This window comes from Megascapheus bottae, chromosome 8 (genome assembly GCF_031878675.1).
Source record: "Megascapheus bottae isolate mThoBot1 chromosome 8, mThoBot2.hap1, whole genome shotgun sequence".
NCBI classification, from domain to species: Eukaryota; Metazoa; Chordata; class Mammalia; order Rodentia; family Geomyidae; genus Megascapheus; species Megascapheus bottae.
The window spans coordinates 40,001,646-40,024,505 of NC_143516.1; the positions used below are offsets into that span (position 1 = coordinate 40,001,646).

At 39.4% G+C, this 22,860-nt stretch overlaps 1 protein-coding gene across 2 annotated transcripts in view; it reads right to left on the reverse strand.

Annotated features, from left to right (window-relative positions):
• The window catches only part of Sobp (sine oculis binding protein homolog), a 168,224-nt gene that overhangs the window by 91,319 nt on the left and 54,045 nt on the right, over positions 1-22,860 (reverse strand). The gene's annotated exons all lie outside the window — the stretch shown is intronic.

The following is a 22,860-nucleotide window of genomic DNA, read 5'->3' on the forward strand; positions in this document are numbered from 1 at the left end:
GTGTTTCTAAAAGCAAACTCATGCTGCTCACAACCTGGAACTCCTCGAATATTTGGGACATAGAAGGGGCAAAGTGGTACAATGAGCTGACTTTTCTTCCCTTTCCACTCTTCCTTTATCTGTCCTGTTAATTGTGACTAAAAAAAAAAAACAAACAAACTATTCTTTAGATCAGGAGAGTGAAATAAAAATCCTTTTTCAGTGGCTGGGAGTTTGGCCTAGTGGTTGCATGCTTGCCTAGCATGCACAAAGTCCTTGGTACCACATACATAGAAAATGCCAGACATAGTAGAGCTCTAGCCTTGAGAAAGCCCAAGAACAGTGCCCAAGTCCTGAGTTCAAGCCTCAGGACTGGCAAAAAAAAAAAATTCTTTTTCAATTCAGATCATGGATCTTCTTTTCTTTTCTGCTAGACTTATGTTTATTAAGGGAAAAGATCACAGAAGTTTAAAGAATTTTGTTAACACATGGAGACAGAGGCATGAAGAGTTCTAGTGTTCTTTTTTCAGACTTGTGGGAATGATCTTTCCTGTCTTGCATGTGAAGAGACCAAGGTGTAGCCAGGGGAGCTTAGAAAAAGAATTATAATACAGGATTCTTTACAAGATTCAGCCTGGTTAAAACACAAAGAAAAAGGGCAGAGGATAGCCAGAGAAATGCCCAGCAATGTCCAACTACCTGCTGGCAGTTCCATCTCATCCGAGGACATGTCTCTCTCTTTTTCATCTTGTGTCTGCAAGGCTGGAAGTTCTAAAGAAGCAGCAGGCTCAATAGTGCTGAAAGTGTGGGTTGCTCCTAACCTAATTTATTCTGTGTGTGGAATGCATGATTTTATTTTCTATGTTGTTTAGAATCATATCCTCTCACAAACGCTGAAATAATGGAAGTTAACCTCAATCTTAGAGTTGCCTGAGGCATGCTTGGGCTTATTTGAGTCAGTTGCTCATTTTCAATATGGTTTTAGTTTGTGGGATTGCTAGCAACATTAAAATACATATTTAAAAGATGGTGTTTTCTAGACTCCACGGGCCACTTTACCACACTCCCCACTGTTCAGTACTAGCATTCTCTGGGTCTATTTTTCTTTGTTGTGTTTTTCGTGGCTGTTTTATTTTAATGCATTGATGTATACAAAAAAGAATAAAAGTCAGTAACTGGAAATGACTCATGCTACTTAACTATCTGTTCACAATAGTATGTGATAATAATTATTACCAGTATATATGAAATTGTTAATGAAGACTTCTAAGCAGTCTGTATAAGCTAAGAAATATTATAGACTTGGATAAAGTCTCAAGTTCTTAAAAGAGATCTTTAACAAGGTCACAAGGGAACCAGCCAGTTGAGCTTAAATTCCGCCCTTCTTTCCATACACCTATTCTGGACAAGGAATGACAGTCACTGGAGATTCTCAGGGCTACTTTCAGTCTCTTCGATCTCCCTTTGGAATCTCCTTTGCCAGGCCTATCAGTTGAGGATAAACTTTTGGCATCATATTTCATCTTTTCATGAGCAATCACTTATAACATCATGTTCTTTCTGGAGAAATTATTTCCTCAAAGTCTATATTCTTGGGTGTTTCAAGTCCTACTGTTTTATTTTGTTACATCAAAATTCTTGCACATTTTACTAACCCAATTCTAGAACTGGATTGCATTTTTAATGGATAGTTTAGTCAATCTTCAGCCTAGTGTCCTCCTAGAGGAACCTCTTACACTTCATTTCTTAGAGTGTCATCTATGGGAATCATGGAAAAGAGCCACACGTAATCTAGTCCCTTCTCTCAAAGAATTTTCTGTCTGGTTAAGGTCAAACGTATACACATTCAAAGGAAATAAGCAAGTGGCAGCTGCAGGTTTAAATATGTGTCTGCTGGCCAAGGAAATGGGAAAGAGCTAGCTACCCAAATATGCTATAGAAGTCAGAAGAGGATGAGATTCGAGCTGACTTCCCTAGTTGGACTGCAACGGGGATTCTCAGCCAATTTTAGGAACCTGTCCTTCTTTCAATTTTATACTCAAGGGGCAAAACTAAAGAGAAAGAAAAAGAGCTCTAGATTTCAGATCAGAACCACAAATCTGGTTATGGCTTATTAAGTCCTAAACTTCTGCCATCTTCTCAAGGTGCTTGTTGTTCTTTCTCATCTTCTCTGGTCATGGACATTTTCCCTTTCCTCTGTACTATAAAATTAGGAGATGCATGAAAGTGAGTCCTTCTGAAACACAAAAGGCTCAAAGCTTTTGGCCTGCCTTGATGCCTGCCATAGTGCCAGATATATGTGCTCAGTAATATCAGGCAGGGCACTTGAGATATCAATCACTGTGTCTGCTTACCATAGAGCCCCTTCAAACAGACTGGCTAGCCATTTTGTACTACATAACCCAGCCTAAGCTGACTGCACCATAGTTGGCCATCTGACCCAAGAACCACAACTAGATGTGTCCTGATGCAGAATGATGAACCGATTCAATCAAATGCGCTCTCTCAGGAGCAAGAGCTAGTATATACCAAGAGACTGCAACATATGAAGATGGGGGCTGCACGGAAAGGTCACAGTATTGAGATCAAAATAGTTCATGATAGATACAAAATAAAATGATAAAGACCAGGAGCTAAGGAGGAACAAAGAGCTATGCTCTGATGGCAGAAGAACTCAGAGCAAATGGCCAAAGAAAATCTGAGATCTCATGAGAGAAGGAAATGTGGGAAGAAGCTATGTCCTGAACTCTCTCACAGCCTTCTGGGTCTGTCCAACTCCCTTTCTGAAGAACCTGGCTAAAACATAGGCAGCTATTTTTGTCCTCAAATTCACTCCAGGGTCTTCTCTTTGAAGAGTCTGGATGATTACTTGGTTATCTGCTCAGGTGAACAGGGAAAGTGACTACTACAGGTGAGAGGAGCCTCAACCAGTGACAAGTGTGAGGAATTACAACTATCAAGTTTTCATCACAAAACTCCACACTATCTGAGTCAGATGAGCAGGACACTGAACTGAATCTTAGAAAAGAAAGCAGGGGTATGAGGGATTTCTGCTTTGCTGGGGAAGCCTTCAGTATTAACAATCAGAACAAGGCTGGCCATTTTCCTTCATCACCTGAAATCACCACTGAGCACATGGATTCCATAGTGTTGTCTACTCAGTTACCAATGACGCCCAAATGGATTCTATTTTTGATGGAAAATCAGCTGATTAGTTCACAGCCTTTTCCCTTCAGGGTATCTGTCATTTCTAATTTCTAAGAGTGGCAGATGTCAGCAACCTGAGCTGGGGACAATTTTTAAAAGTCTGTTGTACACACAAACTGACACAAACTGAGCTGCAATGTGCTGGGGAAAAGGACAAGATTATGCCTGAGAATGGCTTCAACTGCTTTCCCTGCTCAGGAGGGTGGAATGAGCTGGGTATCTTCCCTCTCCAGTTTGTTCCAGTGTTTGAACCAGTGTTCCTGGTTTAGAACATAATTTCAAAGCTGCAGAGACTGGTCAGCTAATCTGAGCACTCAGATGACATAGTTCACTTTGGCTTTCCAGTCTAGCTGGCTTCCAAGAGTAGGTGTATAATTCTACAGCTTAATAGGACCTCTGTGTGTGTGTGTGTGTGTGTGTGTGTTTGGTTTTTAGTTAATAGCCAAAGTTCTAGCAAGTAGAGAGTCACACCCTAGAGGTGTGCCTCTTTTCTTTGATCTCCATTCAACCACCCCACATCTATCTGGTCCAAGCCTTAGCCTTAGACCCCCAGGAATCTAGAACAAAGTCACTCTATTCATACTCCCTCTCTGTCTCTGTCTCCATCTCTCTCTGTCTCTGTGTTTCTGTGTCTGTCTGTCTGTCTGTCTGTCTGTCTGTCTCTCTCTCTCTCTCTCTCTCTCTCACACACACACACACACACACACACACACACACACACACACACACATACACACACACACACACACACAGAGAATGCTACCATGGCAAGGATAATGTGGCTTTGGCTGAACCAATCCTGAAAAAGAAGTCCTGTGCAGACAGACTGTATAGCAGATCAAAACAAAGAGTACTTCAGTACTGAAAGAGACTCAGGAACCAATGGTTAAGAAGGTCCTATTACTAGTCACCAATTGCTTATTGGCTACCTATTTTGCTTTATGAAATTGGGGATATCTTAATCCTACAAGTTACAACAAGATTTGTACTCCATGACAGCATGAGTTAAAATGTCATAGATATATCAGGATATGTAATCCAAACTAGAGAAAGAGAGGAAAAAAAAAAAAAAACACTGGCTGTCTCAAAATTTGTATTGCAGACATCTAAACCTTCAGCTTTCAAAAGTCCTCTCTTCTTTCCCTCTTTATTTTGATCTGCTGCCCTTTCAGGCAGTGGTGCTGTTTTCTTTAGCAAACCAAAGGCAGTTTGTTTCTGAGTTAAATGTCACTTCAGTATTTCCCCAAGTGAGATGTTTGAACCAGTTTATGGGTTTCCTAAGCAACGGAGAAATGCTGGAAAAATATTTGGTATCTCAGGTCTGCAAGTTGCCTTAAACTTTGGCTCCTCAAAGCAAATGAAACAGATAGATTGGCTATTCTAGTCTCTTAACGGTTTTAAGTTGGAAGTAAAGGATTAGCTTGAAATCACAGAACTCTGAAAACTGGGCTCCCGGAAGCCATACCACTTGGGTTTTGTGCTCCCAGTTTTAATACTCGAATATTTTGGTGGTGGTAAAAGACATGGTCACTGCACAAATTCAGACTCGTGGCACAATGGTCAACAACCAATGTGAGGAGGGACATGAGCCTCCTCCACTAAACAAAATTCTGCAGGAAAATTCCTGCGGGAACCTGGCTTATGCCCTGAAGGCTGAGATTTGATTAACCTTCTTGTAGCATGTGTAATGACAAAATGTTATTGGTCATAAAATTATCCAGCCCTTATTAAAACACAGCTGCAGCTCAGGGCTCAGTGACCTCCTGGGGGAGAGATTTCCATAAGATAGTGATAGACTTCATGGAAGGAGAGAGCCTTCCTAGTATCAGAACTGCAGGAGAGTGTTTGCGTTTTACACTTCAATGAGGAGTTCTTGAAAGAGACCAGACTTCTTCATATTAAAAGCTTTAAGTATAAGGGACAGATTACATTCAATCTGCTACTTAGTGGGCAGCCAATCTAGAGCTCACACAATGGATATAGCTTCCTTTACAGGGAGATACACACACACACACTTACGAGTGTGGAGTCACATTCGCACAGACATACCTATTTTGCATCCAAATATTTCTATTTTCTCTTTTGCTTATATGGCAATAGAAGTTCAGAATTTGAAGGAAATGGTGTCCCGCTGGGTCCGACTACCTATCTGGCTCTATCACTCAGGAGCATGGTATGAAAATGAAAACTACTTCGTTGACTTTAGAAGTATTCCCAAGAGGCTATGCAACAGTCTGTGATGTTATTAAGGGCCTCTATGGACAAATGAGACTGATTTCTTCCCAGTGTGCTCTTTGTGAGGGCATGGCATCTGCTTACCACAGCCCCTTCAAATAGACTAGCTAGCCATTTTGTACTACATAACCTCGCCTAAGCTGACTGCACCACAGTTGGCCATCTGACCCAAGAACCACAACTAGATCAGCAGCCTATGAAGTGTCCTGATGCAGAATGATGAGCGGATTCAAATAGGCTCTACCACTTGAGCTATAGCACTGCTTACAGCTTTTTCTATGTATGTGGTACTGGGGAATCCAACCCAGGTTGTTGTGCATGCTAGGCAAGCCTGGTGAGGCCAAACTCACGGCCCCTAAAATGATTTTCACAATGGTTTCCTCTTTGTGAAATTTTAGATCTGATCCTAGAAATCCTATCCTAAGGTTAGGCTATTTGCCCAGTTTAATTTTTTCCTAAATCAATTAACATATCTGCTGAGAAAGACAAGATGTTCAGAATGACTAAAGTTGTGCATCCTTAAGGGTGTAAAGTTATTATTAAAAAGTTGTCAAATAAGCCAGCCGGTGGCTCACACCTGTAATCCTACCTACTCAGAAGGCTGAGATCTGAGGATCAAGGTTCAAAGCCAGCCTGGGCACAAAAGAACCTGAGACTCTTATCTCCAATTAACTTCTAGAAAAACAGAGAAGTGGGGCTTGGCTCAGGGGTAGTGCGGTAGCCTTGAGCTGAAGAGTTGAGGGACAACACCCAGGCCCAGGGGTAGGGAGGTAGCCTTGAGCTGAAGAGCTCAGGGACAGTGCCCAGGCTGAGCTCAAGCTCCATGACCCATCAAAAAAAAAAATTGTCAGATATATAAATTTCCCAGTGACAATTTTTTCTTCAAATCACGTAAAGCTTTCTTATGAACTTGTTTACATCATCAATTGTTCAGACCACCAAACTCCTATGATTGGTTGTTCTTATTTTTATATTTCTTATACATCAACCTTCTATGAACACTTTCACTGTTAAACTTTTATTGTGAATTTTAAAAATATACAAAAGCAGAGGTACTAGTGAGCTCCCAAATTCTCATCAGTCAGCATTAACAATTATCTAAGTTTTTACTCCACTTACTTTGCCCATTTCCTCCTTTATTTTGTCCTTCCTGAGTAGCCTGAGACATTATCTCATCTCACACAGAGCAGTATGAATTGCATTTCATCCAATTTTTACATTAATTTTATGCTCTTTTACTTTCCTTCTGAATTTTTTAGGCTTGTCCCTCAGGTAAATCATCTCAGAATGTTCAGCTCCTTCAAGGAATCTCAGTATCACAGTATGTCACAGTAGCACTTTATAGTGGGGGCAAGGGAGGGGGATGTATATATATATACATACATATATTTGCCATATACCATGAAATATATCATTCCAGTCATGATTTAAAATATCTTTCATTATGAAAAATATAAAAAGTATTTGGAAAAGACCAGTGAATAAGCTCACTAACCTACCCATCCACATAAAATATATTGTTGTCATAGTCTCAAGGCACTATGTATCAAATGACTTGCTAGCATCTAAAGACAGTATTTTTTAAATTAACCTCTAAAAGGCATCCTTTTAGCGTACCATCATTATATGAAATTCAGTATTTAAGAACCATGGGCCATTAACAGGCAAGCGTGTGATGATTTTGTAACATTTCAGTTAAAAGATTACATGGTTTTAATGATCTCTTTTGAATAACACAGAAATCCCAGACGAAGAAGAAACAGAAACAAATGACACACCATTCAAGGGATCTATTTCTCTCTGTTGTTCTTACTTCTTTTTAAACTATCAAGCTATAATAATTATTCAGTCTAAGCAGCCCCCAGAAAATGAAACAGCCCTTAGACAGCTGTCAAGGCTCAGTCTTCCGGAAGCTTTGATTTTAATGAAACTCATTAAGGAAAGAAATTAACAGAAAATATCATAATTTGTCTTGTTTCAGAAAACTAAACAGAAACAAAGGACTTTTTAACCTGACAAGGAATTTGACCAGCCAAGCTCCTTTATTATATCTGGAGCCTCCTACCAGGCAGTCCTGTACCAACTCAGAAGTAGGAAAGAGAAACAGCCTCTGGATTTGGAAAAAGAGAAGGTGCAGTTGAACAGGCAATAACTTGAGGAAAGAACTGTGGAGACCTTGGAAGGGAGGCCGACAGGATTCCAGCATCATTCTTGGCTGACTTGAAACCTGGGTTCTACATTGTCCTGTAAGGTAGATCCCTAGGAAAATTCTCAAATCCTTCTTGGGCTAGTCCTATTCTTACCACAAGAATCTACACAGGAGAATGCTGCATGTAGCCCATCTATACACCAACTGGGATAGGGAAATCTTAGTTGAGGCTCCTAAAATCCTTAAAAACAGACAGGCAAAGTGAAAGCAGGAGCCTACTAAGCAAGTAGAAACCATGTTAGTCTAGAGAAAAACCATGAAAGGTTCTTCTGGACATCTAGCATTGCTTCTACAGTAAAAAGGTCATTTTGAATTAACCAGTTTTTGACCTTTTCTGGGTTCCACCTGATATAAACTGGGGCATCAGACAGTACCTTTCTCACTGGTGCTCCTTGCCCATGTTAGGTTTAAAACAATGTTAGGCAATGTGCTGACCACAGTTTTTCTTGAAGGAAGGGAGAGACAGACACATAGCACAAACCACTGAATGACAAAAACCTAAGATTTCTAGTTTAGATTACAAGAATTCATTTGCTGTGAGGTCCAAACCACATGCAGATGGTATTAAGAGAAAATAATCAGATCTATGTGCCACCCAAACTTCATTCAAATTCATTTTCTAACACAATATTTTTAAAAAAGAGATGTCATAAGACAATACCACCAAATGGCTGAGCTTTTATTCCTCCTCCTACAAACCTAGGAAGACTAATTAGTTAATCTACAAAGATTCAGTGACAAAGCTGTGTGGATGGATGATCAGGAGATTAAGAACCCTTAATCTGATTGAGGATCTATTTACTATGGACAGGATTATGCATACATTGTAGTCCTTGGTATTTTCTTTTTTGCAACAACTCCCCTTCTTCTCATTGTTCACCTGTTTTATTTTTCTATAGTAAAATTAAACCTTAATTTTAAAATATCTGATCCATTTAGGGTCTTTGTGCTAAAATATTTATGTAATGGGGGAAAAAAAGAAACTGTGACAGGTAGATATTGTAGCCTTTACTTTTCAAGCCCCTCATTTGTTGTATGGATTCCCAGGTTCAAAACTGAACCCACATTTGGTAGAAATAAGGGTACCTACAACCTTACAAGCTAACTTAGAACATTTATCTCATTTGGTAAACAAATTAATATTCCTTTTAGTGATCCATTTCAAAAAGCCAAGTCTCATTTATTCATTTCTACAGTTACCTTGAACCTAGATTTTTCATTCATTCAATGGATAGTTATCAACAATGGGAATATGACAGTGAACCAGACAACAAAATTGCTATTTTATGGGGGTTTATAATGGGGAACACAGCAAAAATGAAGATCTATAAAAGTATATGATATCAATAGAATCATTTTCTATGGAAAAAAGCAGTTGTGTTTATAAAATGATGGAGCTGTTAATTGAAATAGCTACTTGTTAAGTAAAATGAGATGTAATCAAATTCCAGTATCACTAGAGTAACTTTAAAATATTCTTTTGCTTCCCTCTGTGCTATGAATTAGCATGGTAGAACTAACACACTAGGCATGATTTTCAGCAGCTTTACTCATTAACTCTATATTATTTATTAATTTATTTTAGGAAGAGCTTGTGTTAAAGATACTGTGGAGTGCTATGGAGTGCCATAAGCTGCCCTCACCTTTGCCATGAAAGAACTAGATCTTTATGAAAACAGAAACACAAGTTTTTTCCTCTCATCTGAAGTGAATTTCATCAAAACTTTCGATGTGTCAGTAAGTTCTCAGTTCCAAATTTGTTAGGAAGGTCAAATGAAGCTAAAAATCAATACAGGCAGCAACTATTTCTTATTGTCACCAATTTTGTGGAATTCAATTTGGTAAATTTGTTTCCAATATGTCAGTCTCAGAAGTATGTCGGTATTGATCTTGTTAATTAGGAAACTACGTATAAAATGTTTAAATTTAACATTCTTGTCTATATAGAATGAATGTCACCATAATATGGAAATGAGGAATTATTCATAACTTGTGCAGCATCATCCTTCATTGATCTTCCTTGATAAAAATGAATGGGAGGACTTGAAATGACACACAAAACAAAGGATAACCTAAAAACTGCAACGGAACATGTACAATCAAGAATCTCCTCCATGTCAACTCAAGAGTCCCCTCAAGAGCTATGGTTCGGAATGAGGGTGGTGATGAGCAATGCCCTGTGTTGGCATAAAATTCAATCCGTGACTAATCAAGTGTTACGTGTCCAACCTGTGACCAAATGCAGTGAAATCTGTTTGAAACCCACCTGCTCATTGTTCATCTACATGAAAGCTTCCATGATAATTTTCCAAATGTTTGGCCTCTTTTGACCAAGACTGATACACAACTAAAGTATGTCAGGTACATTTTAATTTATGGTCCATTTGGCCCCTTTCAAAATAGTCATCATTAGCTGTTTTCAAATCACAATGTCTTCTGTATCTTTTAGTAATTTGAACAAAAACCGCTATGCCTATGGCAGAAATAGATTTCAGCTTAGACAAAGCAAGCCCATTGTTCACAAACGCACTCATATCTAGATTTGGAGATTAGATAGATAGATAGATAGATAGATACTTGGTTTAACAATCACATCTACCAAAGATATGAATTACTTATGCACATAAAATTTTGTTTTCACTTTCCTATTTGTCTCAAAGGAAAAACTCTAAAATATGAAATATATTTTTCTACATATATTAGTTTTAACTGTTTTTCCTTCCTTCCTTCCTTCCTTCCTTCCTTCCTTCCTTCTTTCCTTCCTTCCTTCCTTCCTTCCTCCCTGTCTTTTTTGCCAGCCCTGGGCTTGAACTCAAGGTCTGAGCACTGTCCTTGGGCTTTCTCAAGGTTAGTGCTCTGCCACTTGAGCCACAGCACCACTTCCAGCTTTTTCTATGTATGTGGTATCGAGGAATCAAACCCGGGTCTTTGTGCATGCTAGGCAAACATTCTACCACTAGGCCAAACTCCTAGCCACAGTATATCTATTTCATTCACAAAGTAGTCATTATGCTAACAAAATGAATGTATAAAAGTGTTGGTAAAGATTGGAGATTATCTGAAACCTAGAGATCTATTAATGCCTTATAAATTATAAATTGTCATTTAAATGTACATTCCTATTGCTGTTATTGATGATATGTTATCAATTAATGTCCTTTGAGACTCATATAATATGTAGGACTTTTAAAATTACCACATGGCTCTCTTTTATCAATCTCCTGATTTTTACAAGTTCCAGCTGGAACTGAGGTTGAAGCCCTGTCTCCCCCAGAAAGAAGGTTCAAACAACTCCAATGTCTATAACTGCTGAAAGATCTATCCAAGCTAATTAGTTACATGTTACCTCTTATATGATTCTCCCGTCTCAAAGTCAAGGAGTATTGATGAGGTTGTGCCACTTGCTTTGTTAGGCACAAATGAAAGTGGTCAAAATATATAATTAACTCATGCCATTTTGCCAAGGCAATTCACAAAGAAAGAACACTGGGAAACTATACCATTACCTTCTGTGATAGCTCCAACTTGTATTCAGTTATTTTCAAGATTGCAGGTGTGATGATCAGAGGGGTCTCCAAAACATGTCTAACGATAGAAATCCTGCTGCTATGAGGTTATCAGGTTCCAGGTAGGCTGGTGTGTGTGTGTGTGTGTGTGTGTGTGTGTGTGTGTGTGTGTGTGTGTGTGTGTGTGGAAGTATGGCGCTGGGATAACAGAAAACCTTATTACATGGGGAGTTGGGAGAGGCCATCATTAAGTCATTCAGCATATCAAGGACAATGCCCTGATTTACTGATTTAGCTTCAGACTGTGCATTTCTGCCTTTTACAAATGACCAACCACTGACTTGAGATCATTAGACACCATCCTTACTCAGGACATCTTCTAACACAGGCTGCTCTATTGTAACATCCCTATTAGTTTAACAAGGAGAGCATATGGTCTGGTTTCTGTAACTTGCCACAGAATTCTAGGGTCAAGTGTAAATGCACATGATAGAGCACCTCCTGGCATGCATTGGTAAAGTCCTCATTAAAAGGTCCCGAAAGTCTTCATTGGTATGCCAGGAAAATGATTCCAAATTCTCTTACCCTCAACATGACATACCTTACTGTTTATTAAATCTCATGTTTTGTAAATCTGATACTGCCTGGTTTATAGAGGAGGAATAGCTTGCAAAACAACCTAAGAAAGCTCTCAAGAAAAGCAAAGCAAAGCAAATCAGGAGACCTCTCTTTCCCAGTAAGAAGACAATTCTAGCATTAGAAGACACAACAGGATTGCTAACCAATTGCAGTTTCTGTTTGGGTCATGCGCTATCCGTAGCAGGAAGAGGCAAGATGGCAGATGCCCTGGGTTATTTTAATTAATTTAATCATGTGACTAATTGGTCTCTGCTGGGTTTCTGTGGTAACTGCTTCCTAAGTGCTGATGGGCAATTGTGTTAAATGTAGCTTGGAATCCGCACGTAGGGCGCAGAGCCTTGGAGAGCAGCGAGGAGAGCTGTGCAGCTGCGCTTGGAAGGTGCCCTGCTGGGGCTCTGATTGTCTGAGTGAGTGCAGAGCGGGTACAGCTGCACGGTCCTCTGAAAAACCTCCCTTTTTGAAGGAACACTGCTTACCTACCTATGGGGACAAGGTCTCACTGTGGACAAATGAAAACATTCTGTGATCAAAGAATATCCAGATTCAGCAAGGAAACATGAATTTAATAGAGAGAAGTCTCTTCTAAAAAGGACACTGGAATAGGCGAGAAGGAAGATTCAGGATACTCTTCAAATAATCTGCAGCCCGAAGCTGTCATGAGTTATGCATGGCTGTCCAAATGATACTAATAAGCCATCCATTTGAATGCCTTGCAGGGTTTATCTTTTTTTTCCCCTTCACTCATTTACAATGCCATCTCCTCCTTGTCACCGAGAAGGTGCGTGGGAGAATGAGTGGGTGGATGGCCAGTTTTAGAGCACAGTCTACTTCAGACAGATGGAAGGAAAATGACTTCCAATTTTCTCATGAACTGGGATATGTTTGTGTTTGCGCAATGCATTCTAGCACCTGTGCAAGGAAAAAAAATGTAAGCACAGATTTTCCTCAGAAGGGATTTAAAAAGGAAAAGGGGGAAAAAGTATATTCACTAACTGCAACACAAAGATGCTGCCTAAGTTGAACGAGCCATTCTATCTGCAGCTCAGGCTCTCATAACAATAGTTTTCTGCCACCCACTCTATCCTGACCCACTGCAAGAAGGAACTGCTAATGCCTGGACCATCCCCAAAACTCAAGTCTATTGGGATGGTGGTACAAGAGATGCTTTTTCTTCCTCAGAGAAAGAGTGGGAGGCAGCAGGATGGTGGTGTTACTTTATTTTACAGATGCCACAGGGCCCCAGAGTAGCCATTCTGCAGCCTGTGTTTTCCAGATATCTGCAAAGCAGCAGCTCCAATGGATGCCACCCCTACTTCTCTCACCAGCTCTCCCAGACAAGAAGAGATGTCCCGGTAAATTAGGCTAAATTGGCTTCATCTGAAATCTTCACATTAGAGATGAACATTTAATGGGCTGACAGTTTAAATTCCTTTCAGGGGTGGCAAAGAGTCCTGTTAAGTATTACAATGCACCTGACAGGACATCCAGGCAGCAGGCATACAATGCAAAAGGAAGAATTGTCCCCATACCATCACCAGTTTTGTGACTTTAATACCATCCATTTCAGGAAATGAATGTCTAAGAACTGAACAAACTGCTGCAAAGGGGTGTCATTTGCTTAAGAAGACCCACACAGGTAGGAGCATCAACCAGCATTCAGAATTTGCTTTTCCTATTCCTGTAAGTTTTATTAATGGATGGTTACTCTAAAAATATGCCTAGGGACACCAAGCTGTATCAGTAATACCTTCTTTTCTCCCTTCTGATCTAGACCAGCTTTCTTTCATGTTGATAGATACAGAGCTCACCTCTACCTTCTCCAAACCTTTACTCCAGGCCACAAAGGTCAGAAGGTCTTCTGTTGTGTTTCTCAGGTATAAGTATAAAAGAGTCCTGTTTCTAAACAAGCAGCTAAGGAGCCAAGTTTTCCCAGTAGTGAAGTCTAGACTCTAGAGGTTCATAAATAGATTTCATAAAGTCCATAAGTCCCATGAAATTATCTGTAAATTTCTTCTGCACATCTATCACCTTAAGAAAAGGGCCAGTTCAACACTTGGCTACAGATGATCAAAAAAGGCTATAAATAAAGTGATGAGAACTGCCACCTAAGACAGTAGTATACATCGTTTATGGCTCTATCCATCCAACCTATAATGTGGCTTTGAGAATCCAATTATTTAAGTGTGAAACTTTTGCACTCTCATTTCTCTACCATCTCAGTTTAAAATAATCATCCATTCTTCTTCTTTGCTAGGCAAAGAAGATGTTAGCCAGTCCTTGGGGAGGATGAGCCTGGGGCCATTATGAGCAGCAGAGATCTACCGCACAGGTCCTAGCATCTCTTTATTTAACCATGGCATGAAGAAGTCCAGTGCAAACATAGCCATGGTCTATCTATTCATTCAGTTCCTCACTACCTTTGGCTCCAAGGTCAGAACTACAGTGCAAAGCTGTTGGGAAAGCTGTTCTGCTTCACTATCTTATTTTCCTCCATCCTCAGGTTTTCTTACCCTTATCCCCTCCTCCCCAAGTCATCTCTGCCTTGTTTAGATAAGAGCTTGACATAACACATTTTCAAAATTGAGCATTATCTTTTATTGTCAGATCCATTAAGATCACACATTTTTTTTAACAAATAAAGAAATAACCTTGGGTATTTTAGAGGATAGATATGATTTTATGAAGAGAGCCCATAATATAAGTTTAGAATAATCAATAAAGCCTTGATTTAACTTGGTGAGATTGCAGTTAAGATTAAGGAGAAGCCAGTAAGTCTCTTTAGTTAGAATTTAAAGCTGAGTCTTAAAAGTGGCACTGTGGCTCAAATGGTAGAATGATAGCCTTGAGCTCAGGGACAGAACCCAAGCCCAGAGTTCAAGCCCCATGACTGACCCCCCCCCAAAAAAAAGAAAGAAAAAAAAGGTTTAAGTAGTGCACCTTCTATTTGGTGAATATAATATAACCTTTCTATTAATTACAATTCTAAAAAAAAAAAAGAAAAAAAAGGATAGGTCTTGACCTTGACCTATTAGAGAGTACCAGTCAGCAACTTTTAATGGACTACAACAAAATAAAACGGAATATCACAGCACATTATATAGAAAAGTTAGTATTATCTCAGCAAACTTTTATTTCAGTTTTAATAAATATGCCCTATATTTTGTGTTCTAAAATCCAAACATTTCTCTCATTTCAGCTCTTTATATTCAGCATTTTATATTCTTGTTAGCCAGGTTATAGTTATGATATCACTGTGTGAAAATCTGTTAACACTGGCAAAACCAAGAAAATGCCAGCATCAAAGTAACTTAAGAGTCTATGAAATAGAATAAATATATATGCATGCATGTATACAAAATTACAAAGCAAAATGCATTTCTTGCTACCTGCTCAGGATAAATTCAAGTTTTGAAGAATGACATACTGAGCCATTTTATCAAGTTCATCTGTATAGTTATTAAACAGTGATAATCCCAGAAGAGTGGATTTCTGCACTCTTGTAACCTTAATTTCAATTCTCCTCTTCTAAGCCAGAAGCACTCATCAGACCTGAGGCTCTTATGTGTCTGTTCCTCTCTGAGTGAATGATCCCTGCAAGTCACTTACTTTTTAGGACCACAGTTTTTCTCATCCATAGCAGAAAGAACTTGAAGTGCTCTAATATCACTTTATATTTTACCCATAGGTATTTAAATCTTCAAAGTCCACTGGACTCAGTGTTTCTGTAACTCTAAACCCTACCTGTCAATCTGTCTACTTCTGCCTTCTTTAGTCATTGAAGGTTTATTCATAAAAACTAAACAAAGACTGATGTCAAAACCAATTTTGAAGCCATGTTAAATTGTTTCAAGTATTCCTATAAAGTTTACAATGCTTCAAAATGTTAAAAAGAAAATGCAATGCACAAATTACACTAAGGGTTTTGCATATTTTTAAGTTTGTTTGTTTGGGTTTTTTTTTTTTTGCCAGTTGTGGGGCTTGAACACAGGGCCTGAGCACTGTCCTTGGACTTTTCTCAATGCTAGAGCTCTACCACTTGAGCCACAGCACCACTTTCAGCTTTTGTCTATGTATGTGGTACCAAGGAATTGAACCCAGGTCTTTGTGAATACTAGACAAGCACTCTACCACTAGGCCAAATTCCCGGCCCCTGTTTTTAAGTTTTTTTTGTTTTTGTTTTGTTTTTTTGTTTTGTTTTGTTTTTAGGTTTTTTAAGGTGTGACATATAGAGCCTTCATTCCTAACTCACTTCCATTTTGGAACTTTGCTGTCCTTAGCTTTTATATACCCAACACATTTCCTGAATTTGCATTTTGGTCTTCATCCTGATATGCATTCACTGGCACATAGGGCCTGCTCCCTTGGGTTGGTCCATGTATGTCCAAGTCCTTATACGCATGCCTCACATCCTACCATTTGCTTGTAGGACTCTCCTATTCAACTATAAGGGCCTTAAGAGGCAAACCCCTCTCCTTATTTAACTTTGAATTTCTACAGACACATTCCTTTTTATGATTGGCATGCTGTGAATGTTCCATGCTTGCTGAACAAATGAGTAAGTGAATAAAAGTAGGGAAGGAGGTCAACTTCCCCATAAGCACAGGAAAGCTCACACGTTCAGACAGACATTCCTAAAGAGTATGCACAATTTTTTGTGTGTAAGTATATATGTAAGTATGCACACATACATATGCATGCGGGTACTGGAGCTTGATCTAAGTGCTTCACACTCTCACATAACTTGCTTCATTATGGCTAGCACTCGACCACTTGGGTCACACCTCTAGTCCCAGACACACATTCTTCAAGCAGAAACAACACAGATTTCATGACTCCACAGTACTCGGCCCTGGAACAATTCTATCGTCTGGAGAGCCCAATGAACAGCTGAGTCATGTATTTATTACAAAGATACTTATATGTACATAAAAATGCATCCTCTGTTTGCTCTCCCCATTCTCCTTCCCTATTCCAGTAGCTTAGTTCAAGTCAAAGAATATGGGCCAAACTATTCCTCACTCTGCCTAGCAGTTATCTCTAGCTGGTTATTCCAGATAGGGTCATTCCAGCCTCTGATTCCAAGAGGGTTTACCCTAAGTAGAAGCAACCTATTTGTTTCATCCTCTCTGACCTTCTAGGAATAGACAGTAGAGTCCCCACCAGTGGGCTGGCTGCAAACGTGTGAGTGGAACCTATTTCTCTACAACTGGTTTGGTGCAACACAGCCATGGTAATCATTGCCAGGCCCTCCAGGGAACAAGGGACAGAGGCCTCGTTGTGGGAGATATTTTATTCAATACAGCAGCCCTTCTTCCTACAAACGTTTATCTTTTTTAAAGGAAACTGAAAATGATTTCACTGATACAAGACTTTTTCTGGTGCCAAAGAGCATAAGGTTGGGGATTTTTCTTTTAAGTCAGTGTTGATTTAAGTTTGTTTTGAAGTTCCATTAGATTTACAGCAGTGCTTTCTGTCTTCTTCACATTTGCTTCACAAATTACTTAGACTCAATGTTCTCTCTCAATGGTAATACCTTAACCAGAAGTAAATCATGGACCTTAGGATGTGAGCCTACCTTCTCTTCCATTTGCCTGAAATAGTAGATACCGCCTTTTTCACAGAAGCAGGTGGCATCCACAAGGCATGGAACATGCTCCCCCACAAGGCTTGTGTGTTAGACATGCAGTGCCCAGGGTGGTGCCATTGTAAAGTGATGAGTCCCATGGTAAGTGAGGCCTGGCAGGAGGTCTTTAGGTTACTGGAGGCATGACCTTCTGAAGAATACCATTAGAACCATGTGCCTGCCTTCCTTTCTCTCTCTCTCTCTCTCTCTTTCTTTCTTCCTCTTTCTGGCCAAAAGGTGAGCAGTTCTGTTCCACTACTCTCCCACTCTGTACTGCTCACCATAGACACACCGACGAAGCATAGATTTATACTGCCAAAACTGTGAGCCAAAATAAATCTCTCCTCATTATAAACTGATTAGCTCAGGCATTTGTTACATGGATGGAAAGCTGACTAACACAAATACAGAGGGAAAAATATTTTTCCAACCCAGAAATACATGGACTTGAACCCTGAAGCATGGCATCTGAATATCTTAACTGCAAGAGCAGACACAGCATGAAACTGCCAACCATGATCATTAGCAACTTGCTTGCATTTCCAAGGCTGCCTCTGTGAATTAATATATGCATTGGACATTAAACCATCTGCCACAGATTTGACCTGGTCTTTCTCTTAAGTGGTCAACTGCAAAGGTTACCCCCTAAGTGGAAGGAGACAGAGCACACACACACAAAAACCATTTATCTTAACCAGGGTTTTAGCTTTATCATTGGTTCTTCTGTGCTCAACACAACATGTCTGCAGCTCTTTGTTTCCTACATTTTTATAGCTTGAAGTTTAATTAAAATATATTTAATCCCTGATGTCAACTCTTATAAAGTTTAGTATTAATCTTTTATAAAAATCAAGTTAAGGAATGAACTACATGTTTACTGTAAAAACAAAAACAGGATGTAGCTTGAGTACCACTATTTTGTTTGACATACTTTTTAATCCACTTTTAAAAATTTTAATGTAGTCAAGCATTTTAAAATTGCTTTTTTTTATACATTTTAGGCAGGCAACACAATGTGCTCCCTACAAACTAGACCAAGTTTCCCTTTCTGGAGACACTGACAGTGTGTGAATGTTAAAACTTTCTACTTCCTGTGATAGTTGACAGCTGAGTGAATGGAACTGCATCTGATATCAGGTTATATTATATTTATATATTGCAGAGCAGGTTAGCTCCTTATATATTTTTCAAATGAGAGCAACTTAAAGTAGTATAGTCCTCTCTTTTCTATAATCTATTTCTAAATAGGCAATCAGTACATTAAGAAACACACTCTTAATATATACCCTTGAGATAGTACACTACCAATTTATCTGTATTCTGAGGAATATCACCCAGTTTCCTTTTTTTTTTTTTTTTTTTGCCAGTCCTGGAGCTTGAACTCAAGGCATGCAGAGCACTGTCCTTGGGCTTTCTCAACGCTAGTGCTTTACCACGTAGGCCATTTCTGGATTTTTCTGTGTATATGGTACCAAGGAATTGAACTCAGGGCTTTGTGCATGCTAGGCAAGCACTCTACCATAAGCTATGCTCCCAGCCCCCTTACCCAGTTTCTAATCCAAGGAAAGGCTTTATTCCTTGTCTTCAGCTGTTTGTTTTCCTCAAGGCTTCCTGTGGAGTAAATCAACCTAACTCTTGGATTTCTGAAAATCCAAACAACTTACCATACTTTTCACAAGGTTATATTGGGCCATTTTTATTTGGGCTTATATTGAAGGCTTACTCAAGACACAAATACTGTTTGTTTGTTTGTTTGTTTGTTTCTCAAATGGTGACCCTGTGATCACTGTCCTGTTCTGTCAATCTCCTGAGATTGGCTCTTCTCAGAATGATGCTAAAGGAAATTCACCAATCTCAGATGCTTTGTGTAAGCAAGGCAGGTGAGCATCCTTGGAGGACTGAATCCATGTTTTCAGGTACCTCCAATGAATTTGAATATTCTCCATCTCAATGATTTCTTAGGTCTCAGATATGCCTACCATCTTAAACAATATGCTAGCAGCATTTATTTCTGATATACACTTGGGATCTTCTGCTTTATGGCACTCATCTTCTTCAATTGGCTTTATCTGGTATTTCTTGGAGACTCAAATCACTTTTGAAAATTGCACATATCTCTCTAAAAATCTGTTCGATCTCAAAACTCGATAGAAGATAGGGAAGCCATACCTGTCCCTGAACATGGCATCTTTCTCCCCCACCTGGAGCCCAGCTTCTGATAGCCAATGCACGTAAATACATTGTCTTCACTCTTTCTACTTGCTTTTTGAAATGTCATCTGTTTGCCCTCTGCATTTCCCATTGGTCTTTAACATGTCTTCTGAGTTTCCTGAGACAGATTTTTCACTTTTCTAAAGGATGCTTTTTTAGCACTAATAAAACTTTCATACTTGTCTGCTTAATCACACCAGCTTTACTGTCCCCTTTTTACTTTTTGTTTTTGGCTCAGAGGTATATGAACCATCTGTGCCTCTAAAACAGTTTGCTTAAATAGCCTCCAGGCAGATTTTATGGTTTTTAAGTTTTTTACTTTAACCTTCAGCCTGCTGTTAGCCATTTTCATCACAGTTTTAAAATCAGCCTCTTTTGGAAACAACTGTCACTATGTGTGGTTTCAGGAGCTCCTGGAACTGGAGATCAGGCTGCCACCTCCAGGTGAACTGGAAGTGCCAGGCTCACAGCCACCTGAGGCAGGTGCAGGTGCATCTTAAAGAGGTGTAGGCACCTCTCATTTAGACTGTCCACTTGCCATTGGATGCTGATGGCTCATGTCTGTAATCCTAGACACCCAGGAGTCTGAGATCAGAGGCAGCCCAGGCAGGAAAGCCCATGAGAGTCCTATCTCAAAAAGCTGATGGTAGAGCTGTGGCTCAAGTGGTTTAACACTAGCATTGAATAAAAAAGCTCAGGGGGCCGGGGGTTTGGCCTAGTGGTAGCGTGCTTGCCTAGCATGCACGAAGACCCGGGTTCGATTCCTCGGTACCACATACATAGAAAAAAGCTGGAAGTGGTGCTGAGGCTTAAGTGGTAGAGCTCTAGCCTTGAGAAAGTCCAGGGACAGGGTTCATGCCCTGAGCTCAAGCCCAGGACTGGCAAAAAAAAAAAAAAAAGCTCAGGGACAGTGCCCATGCCCTTAGTTCAAAACCCCCAGGAATGGCCCCCAAAATAAAATATAAAATAAAATAAAAATATCTACATGCACTTCTCCCACTTTGAACCCAGGGAGATAATATCTGAATTACTTCCTCCCTGCTTATTTGTTCCTATATTCCTATGGAGTTGTTGCATGTTACTAGGCACTAAAATTAGAATCCAGGCTGAAACAAAGAATACAAAGAAAGCAAGGAGAATCTGTACCTTCCCAACATACCACAGTTCCACGAGAACTGCCCTCTGTTATTGTGCCAGTAGACCTGCTGTGCTATTACCATGTGATCACAGTTGTCTGTCTTGGGGACCGGAGTAGCAGTGAGAATTTCTCTGTCCTGGAATGCATCATGGTCAAACTTCCTGTCTACTCACATATTAATACTAATATAGCTCTATAGCTCTCCCTCAATGTGAAAAAAACTACTTCTCTTCTCTAAAACCCATGGGGGAGGGAGGCTGAGCATGTGCCATGAGGGTTTTTTTTCCCCTTCAAAAACCACATTTGTCACACAGTAATTACTGCATACTATTCTCTCTCAAATTAATGCGTGCTAGCTCCATATTTTCTTTATGGTCCTTGTTGCTTTTTTGATCATTGAGAATACTTGAGCTCTTACTGATATTGTTTTTATTATTTATTTACAAAGTGTTTCTACTTCAAGAGTTATGAGGTGTTAATACACTCTTTGAAATGAATTAGCATTAATGTGCAAACATCATGATCCATGGAGCTGAATACAAAGTCAGGAAGGAGAGGCCAGCAGACAGGCAACAATCCCCAAGAGAAGGTAAAGTAAATGAATTTCCAGATAAATGGGTAACTGGGGCTATGATGTGCAGAAATATTTTATTTACTCAGTTATTTTGCTTGAAAGTAAAGTTCCATTTCTTTACAAAACCTTGAAATTAGTAAAGAAGGAGATAATTTCAATGCCAGAATTATAAATCACACTTCTGTCCCCTCAACTCAGTAAGTTCTCCCTTCCTTCTTTCCTATATAACAGTTCTTGAACCTTTAGATCTTAGGTCTACTACCACTTCCTCAGAGAAACTTCCAGACCTCCTGACTAGTCAAATTCCCTGGTTGGAATTCTCCTGACAATGGGTCTATACCATCAGAGTACTTGACTTAGTATCAACTTCATTTTGTGTTAATATTTATGTTTAATACTGTGAAAGCTACAACTCTCAAGACTGTTTTTTTCTTTTGGCTGCCTGAGCTTAAGGCATTTAGCTTCAGAGTAAATCACAGTTCTTTTCTTTCTGCTTAGTACATAGTTTCTGGCTGTACAGAAGAAACTTCCATGGGTGAGACAGTGAGCCCTTGATGAATAATAGCAGCCTCATCTTGTTGAACATCTTCCGAAGTGTTTCCAATATGGTCCTTGGCCAATCTCTTTCAGGCTACTTACATGAATGACAGTACATACAGAGCTGGGCACAGTGGCTCACACCTGTAAGCTACTCAGGAGGCTAGATCTGAGGATCACAGTTCAAAAGAGCTCAGGGACAGCACCCAGGCTCAGAGTTCAAAAAAAAAAAAAAGAAAGAAAGAATGAAAGCACATATAGAGGGAAAAAAATCTAGGAAAGTTTAGGGAAGGGGTGGCATTATCCAAAAAGAAATGTACTCTTTACCTGACTTATGTAACTGTAACCTCTCTGTACCAATAAAAAATTATAATAATAAAAACTATTAATACGAAAAGGAAAGTACACATATACCACACAAGTTTTAACTGTACCATTGTTATTCTCCATAGATAGAGTTATTTAACTACAAATTATTTCAGTTCTGTATAATCCGATATCCTAGAGTCCAAAAAAGTAGACAAGAGTCAATACTATTCTAGTACAAGTAGCCAGTCAAGTATCCCCTGGTATTAGAGCCAACATTCTAAACAGCTCAAACAGTTAGTAGAAGAGGTAGCACAACTAAGCAGCCTAGAATAGGTGCTAAGTACATTTCTATCTTTTAATCTATACTTTCATTCCAGGTTAGTTATGTATAAAAAGGATAAGCATGACATATTCATTATGTTAAAGGTCCAACCTCAAATAACCTTGAGATCACCTCTCTTCTATAGTGAGCCTTGCCAGTACCTATCATCAGCTGTCACTCTCATCACCTCCCTTTTTCCATAGTTCCTAGACTTTAATTCTCATAGTTACCCTTCCCCATGCAGCCCATGGGATTCAGAGGAAAATGGGCTCAACTCCAACATCAGTGTGAAGTCCTCATTGGACTTTCTATTGCTTTGATCATGGTCCCCTATTCAAACATAATTATGAGATCCAAGCACAGACCATAAA